The sequence below is a fragment of the Ipomoea triloba genome, chromosome 14 (assembly GCF_003576645.1).
Source record: "Ipomoea triloba cultivar NCNSP0323 chromosome 14, ASM357664v1".
Classification (NCBI taxonomy): Eukaryota; Viridiplantae; Streptophyta; class Magnoliopsida; order Solanales; family Convolvulaceae; genus Ipomoea; species Ipomoea triloba.
Window position 1 is genome coordinate 20,173,294 of NC_044929.1, and position 7,040 is coordinate 20,180,333.

At 34.2% G+C, this 7,040-nt stretch overlaps 1 long non-coding RNA gene across 2 annotated transcripts; it reads left to right on the plus strand.

Moving 5' to 3' along the window:
• The first annotated feature begins 2,434 nt into the window (after positions 1-2,434).
• Positions 2,435-6,209, plus strand: LOC116004934. 2 transcript variants are annotated; one of them, XR_004094864.1, is made up of 4 exons: positions 2,435-2,595; positions 4,223-4,805; positions 5,288-5,591; positions 5,672-6,209. It is a non-coding gene; the product is annotated as an uncharacterized LOC116004934 (long non-coding RNA). The 2 variants fall into 2 exon arrangements; XR_004094865.1 differs by lacking the exon at positions 2,435-2,595 and adding an exon at positions 3,166-3,204 and having other exon boundaries at positions 4,178-4,805.
• The last annotated feature ends 831 nt before the right edge of the window (positions 6,210-7,040 follow it).

Here is a 7,040-nt window from a genome sequence, read left to right on the forward strand (position 1 = left end):
CCCCCCCCCCCCCTCCCCCCAAAAAAAAAAAGAAAAAAAAACATAATTTGTCCAAAAATACAAAAAATCGTTTGAAAATATGAAATTTTTAGGCTAATTTCTTTTGAAAAGTGTTGTGTTCACCCTTGGAATACGTGGTGTCATGGCAGCTGCTCAATTCTTGTGGGTAGGTGTGTTTCTCTTAATTCTATTTTTTTTTCGAAAAGGGAAAACTTCATTAATATAAATCAAAATACAAAAAGTGAACTCTCTATGGTCATATATAAAGAAAGGGATTTCCTTGTTAAAATTGTGAACAATTTTATTCGCATATCGTTTAACAAAAAATATACATAGGAAAAATAACACAACATATCTTTAATATCATTAAGCAGTAAATTAAAAGAGGATGACTTTAAAAAAAAAAAAAAATCAAAAGAGGATGAAGAGCTATCAAGACAATTGAGACCTTGAACACCATTAAACACATTGTTTCAATCTCTACAAAATTCATGTTCTTGTCTTTCATCCCGCTCAATGCTTCCCGATGACAATGGTTTCCGCTCCTTTTCAAAGAGAGACACCATGTTCCGAACGGCAAACAACAACAATGGATTGCCTTATGTTTTTTTAATTGTACTTATTTAGATATTTTGGTTATTAATGAATAGAAGTTTTAGTTAAAATTGCCTTTTTTTAAATGATGCGATAAATTCAATTAATTAATTATGGTTACTGGTTAGACACATGAATGGTCTAGTTATGCATCATTAATTAATTAATTAAGCATAACATATATATAAATCTTGTGCAACGAATTTGACTGAGAAAATGTTAAAGAAAAAAAAATAAACTTGTGTCATTTTTGTGCAAGAATCATGCTCTATTCAGAGGCGGAGCTGCCATGGGGGGCAGCGAGGGCAGCTGCTCCTACTGTCCAAAATTAGACAAATATATATATATATATATATATATATATATATATATATATATATATATATATATATATATATATATATATATAGAGAGAGAGAGAGAGAGAGAGAGAGAGTTATGATCAGGTGTGGCTTGGTCATTAGGTGTGGTCGTGCGGCCTATAACTCTCTCTCTCTCTCTATATATATATATATGTTACAGAACACACTATTCTACGTATTAAAACGCACTAGAAGACCAATGAAACACACCATTCCACACAATATACAAAATGCACCTATTCACTTAAAATTCATCAATATACTTAATAAAACACATCATTCTACGTATTAAAATGTAGCACAACGTGCCTCATGTCAGATTATAAACATGCACTATTACACTTATTAGAAAACATGTGTTAAAATACACATCATTCAACGTATTAAAATGCATCAGAACAATATACAAAATGCACCTATTCACTTAAAATTCATTAATATATATATACTTAATAAAACACATCATTCTACGTATTAAAATGTACCACATCGTGCCTCATGTCAGATTATAAACATGCACTATTACACTTATTATAAAACATGTGTTAAAATACACATCATTCAACGTATTAAAATGCATCAGAGGACGGATTAAGACACACAATTTCACAGCACACTTATTAGAAACACATGTTAAAATACACACCATTCAACGTATTAAAATACACCAGGCGACGTATTAAAACACACCATTCCACAACATAGTTACACATCATTCTACGTATGAAAATGCACCAGCGGATAGATTAAAACACACAATCCCACAACACAGTTAATGCACCAACATACGTAATAAAACACACAACAACATGTATTCAAACGCACCACACTATATACTAAAATGCACCATTCCAATTCACGTAATATAAATACTAAAATTACCATAATAACTCCACTTAAACATACACGAATTTCAGTATGATTGATGAAATTGGACGGTGCAGATTAGGCCGCATGACCGCACCGAAACTCGCATATATATATATATATATATATATATATATATATATATATATTAAGATTATACGGATCATGTGAGAACACTTCCATATGATAGAAATAAGAATCAATCTCAACTTTACTTCTTAAAAATTCGACGTGTCTGATTAGATTTTTTTTTTAAATGCAAATTTTCGTATCAAATCAACTTCAACCTTAAATAAATAAATACAGAGTAAATAAATATTTAGGTACGAAGATTTACATTTTTGTGTGGATCTTAATAAGGGAAAGAAGAATGAATCATCCCAAATAGGATGAAGGATGGGAAATTACCATTATGACCATATTTATAACTTTCCACTAACATAATTCTTAATAAAAGACTAAATTGAGTAAAATCATCAAAGTCGAGGACTAAATTGAGTAAAAAACACTATACTTATATGACTATATTGGGTATTAACTTTTTTTTTTAATTTTTTTAATTTTCAATTCCATTATTCCATAGTTTCAGGCTTTCAGCCCTAGGCTCTCAGTGCTCTTTAGCTCTGCCTCTGTCGCGACACTCTAGCCGGAATCACCGCTCTGTCGCTCTGCGTCTGCCTCGCCAGTCACCGGCTTCGTTTTCAACCGTCGCTGCCTGCCTGGCTCGCTGCTCGGCTACTCGTGCTTAGTCGCTCAGACCTCACCGCCTCAGGTTCGATGTTCTCTCTGGTCGCACCCCCTTTCTATAAATCTTAATTTATTGAATTGTTTGTCTTAGTTTTTAGTTTTGAATCGGAGTTTAAAGCGTGCCCTAATTTCTGTAATTATATTTGTCATCATCACCATCAGAACTCTTCATTTCTCAGCCCATTGCTCAACGCCTGTCGCCTGCATTAAGTTAGTGTAACCATTCAATGCCACTAACCACTATCGTCGTTAGTGCACTTTCTACTGTAACTTCTTTCTTTCTTCTTCTCCATTTGTGTTGACCATGTTGCTCCAATTCTTTCCCTGTAGAACTCTCGTGTACATCAATCAGTACATACATTTTGGATAAGTAAAATTGGCCTACCAATTTACTTGTTCTTTTTAATTATTGAACTCATTCCTATTTTGAAATTTATTGATTGTCTAAATGCTTTCCATTTTCATTTCTAAAACTGGACCATTACCATTTTCGTTTTTCCAATTTATTTTCCAATTTGGTTACAAGGATAAGCACAAACCTTTTCTTCCTACTTTCGCTCTTTAATGGAGTACCGGCTTTCAGTTTTTTCACAGCCGTTCGCTGCCAGATCTCCAGTAATGGCTCATTTTTCAGGTGGATAAAAATTGACTGGGTTTTGCTATATTCAATCAATAATTATTCAGTGAATTCCTTTATTTTTAAAAATGAAAAAAAAAAAATTTATCCAGAGAAACATATCAAATCAAGATTCCATCCTGTTTCTTTGCAATCTATCACTCATCTATCTAATTCTAATTTTAATATTTATTAAATCAACAGATTAAAGCTCTAATTTTTATTATTAAATTAAATTGTTTTTAGACATCTATCACGGACTCGTTTTCCCTTACGATGTCTCGTGTCTCGTGTGGCCTTAGCTATATTTTCCTCGAATAGCTACGCCAGCCTCGTTCCTCCCTCGGAAAGTATGCAAAGTATGCGATGAGATGGCTACGGAAATAAATTAGCTAAGAAGCTAAAGGAAACACTCGAACTTTGTATGGAACTTATATTATTTCTACACTTGGATAGAACTTTTGGATTGTTTGTTGGATTGTTTGATTGTTGGATTACAAATGAGCCCCCATGAGGGGTATTTATACCCATCCCACCTCCTCAATGGATGGTGGAGATCGACTTTATCTTACGGCTAATATTTATTCTCTAAAATCCTCCATAACTCTCTTTACACACTTAAGGATTCCATAATATTCTAAAATATTCTATGGTTTTCTACTACCTCTACACTTGTATATGATTCTAGATTATTCTAACAACTATGGGAAACTATGTACAACCCCTAGAAAAATCCGGAAGTATGTAGCAAACCTTGGCAAAGTGTCCCACGCATCTAGAAAATTTGTAGGAAAGTACCCCGCGCGTTACACATCAGTTACTGTCTTCAACAGGGTAGAAAGATTGGTTGTGGTTTTCTTTTGAGAGATCTGGTGCTGAAGAGTGAAGAAAAGCATTTGATGTATAATCAAAATTAAGTCTTGATATAGAAATGGCTTGAAATAAATTCCAGTCCTCTGATTTTATTACCTTTTTTTTTTTGAAGTTTGAGCATTTCATTTTCTATGGGTTCTGTCTGATAGATTTTCTGGTGCAGGAAAGCTGGTGAACTGAATTTTGAGCTGGGTTTCTGTGAGGTTGCAAATTTGAAGGGGCTTTCAAACAATCTGAGGGAAAGTTGTGAAATCATAGAGAGTGGAAGGAAAGGGGAAAGGAACAGATTTTAGCCGTTTCAATATGTGTGAAATGGATAATCCGGGATTGGAAGTTGGATTCCGGAACTGAAAGATTTCCAGATAGGCAGTTGGGTTCCAGCAAAGCCTGGCTTGCTGGCATTGGAGCTGATCTGCAGGAAAATGAGCAGATTAGAGCAAATTGATCAGGCTTGCAAACAATTCCACAAGATTTTTGCATACGCCAAATGAAGCAATTAGAAGCAGGAGGTCTTACCAGGGATGATAGGTGTGATTTGCCAAATTTAGAGACTGATGGGGGAGTTGACAGCTGGGAGGCAGCTGTCGCCTCGAAATCCCGCATTCAAGGGGGAGCTCTGAACTTGTCTATTGATCATGCAGACAACTGGAACAATGTGTCGTTTGGGAACCTCTTGGCACTAGTGCATGCTGCAGGAGCAGTTGAAAATGCCACTGCACATACACCATTCAGTTCACGGAATGCAGGTATCAGTTTCTGGAAATATTATTTCATTCAATTCAATTTGCCCTGAATACAAAACCGAAGCTTACGTTAAGTTTCATAGCATGAATGTCACTTAACCTGCTTCCCTTGCCACTCTAATTTCTATCACATGTGATTGTTGACACCTGTTAAGATATAAAATGTACTCTGTAAATAGATAATAGTTGCATTGAAGGGTAGAGAATATTTTGTCACAAGCATAAATGGCCTGGATTGGAGTTCTCCCACATTAATCTGATAAATCTAGGCAGTAAAGATATAAGAATTTCCGGTAAAGGTTGTGAAAGTATTAGCACCAGACTGATCAATAGTAATAATTGCAGTGTAGAAAACTGAATAAGTTTAATGTTCTAATTTTCAACCTATTTGTCTCTTAAAACTGATGTAACATATTGTATTACTATATTTTCTTTCAGCAATATATTCCTCAAACTAATATAATGCAAAATGCATATATGTGCAGATGGAAGTTCTGTTAGCTCCAGAATCTCTCTCGATCAATGCAGCACTTCAGTCTCCCAAGTATCTTCAACCATTGAACACTGACGCGCTGAAAAGGAAGAGATCAAAGGGTTTCACTCGAGCCCGTGACTTAGCAATTAGCATCCCTGCATGAGATTTGCAAACAGTTCCCCCAACTTATTCATCCAGAGAAGCAGCAGCAAAACAGCACACCGGGCATCTCAATACATGCATGGAAGCTCTTGTTGCTGACGCTCACCCAACAATGAAAATGAAAAAACGTTCAAAAAGAAACAGTCTGAATGGTATGTAAAATGCAATCTCAAGTTTTAGAGAAAGAACTTAACTGCATTTGACTCACTTTTTCTTGTAACATCTGATTCAGGTTCTCTGCCAGCTTTAAAGGGGTGGTGCCCTTACTTTTATCCAATTGACGAAATTACGGAGCAGTTAACCTATCTTAATATAAATGCTGATGGTCCAAGTGAGTATTTCCAAAGAGAAATTCTTCGATATAGACTCTCAAATTCTACATAGACTCCCAAATTTTACTCCCTATGACATGATATGTCTTTATTGCTTAATTTAGTAGGGAATTATGATATTTATCAATTTTTTTTTTCCTCCAATCAAATTTGAACAAAGTGCAAGTAAAAGTTGAGAGTAAGAATTTGGGAATCCATGAAATATTTTTCATTTTGAACTGCCCTTGCCCTTTTTTCTTCGAAGAGATGGAACTATTGCCGCATTTACTGGGGTAAAAAAAGTAAACCACGGCCAAAAGTCTATCTTGAGTGTCTTGTCCGTATTTGGATTTTTACAACTTTTTTATTGTGTTAGGAATTACTTTCTTTTATTGTGTTATCGTATCTGTACATAGCTACTTTCTCAACCGGTTGATGCATAATTTACAACTTTTTTTAGTGCTAGGAATTACTTTTTTTTTTTTGGTATTGTGTTATCAGTATATGTTCATAGGCTTATAGCTACTTTCTCAACTTACTAAAGCACAAATGGTCAATATTGCTTCTAATGGGGCTCAAATTTATGATCTCGCATTTGAGAGGGTCACTTTATGCCACTAGACCGTAAGGTCATTAGTACTATAGCAAAATTATCAATTTAGTCCTGAGTAAACGGATGTCTAACAGTAAAATAAACAAATGACCAAATTAGTTGCCAAAGACCTTGTGGTCAAGCGGCATCCGGTGTATACTCCCATGTGGAAGGGAGTGGGTTCGAGCCTCAGTGGAGGTATCTGTCATCTGTTGACTCTTTGTGCTAAGTAGCTATGAACAGATACTACATTGTAACCGAGTCAGTAGAACTCAAAAAAATGACCAAATTAGTTAAAATTTTTAAATGAATGACTTAATTGGTCAAAAAATAGTCAATGACCAAATTGATAATTTCACTATAGTCAATGAATCATTTCGGTAATTAATTCTTAAGAATATTATACTGACATTTTAAATACATATTAATATAGTATATATACATGGTTATAATAAGTGCTAGACACTAGTTAGGCGGTAGACTAGTGCCTAGGCGACGACTTATAAAAACAAAAATATAGTATTTTACGAAACAAGACCAAAACTTTAGCATGTCAAAATCTAAATCGCTTAAATTGTTGAAAATCATCAATTATTACAAACCAAAAAATATATAATTAGTCCAAAAATAAAAAAAATTCGTTTGAAAATATGAAAAATTTATGCTTTTTTTTTTTTTTTTTTTTTTTTTTTTTTTTT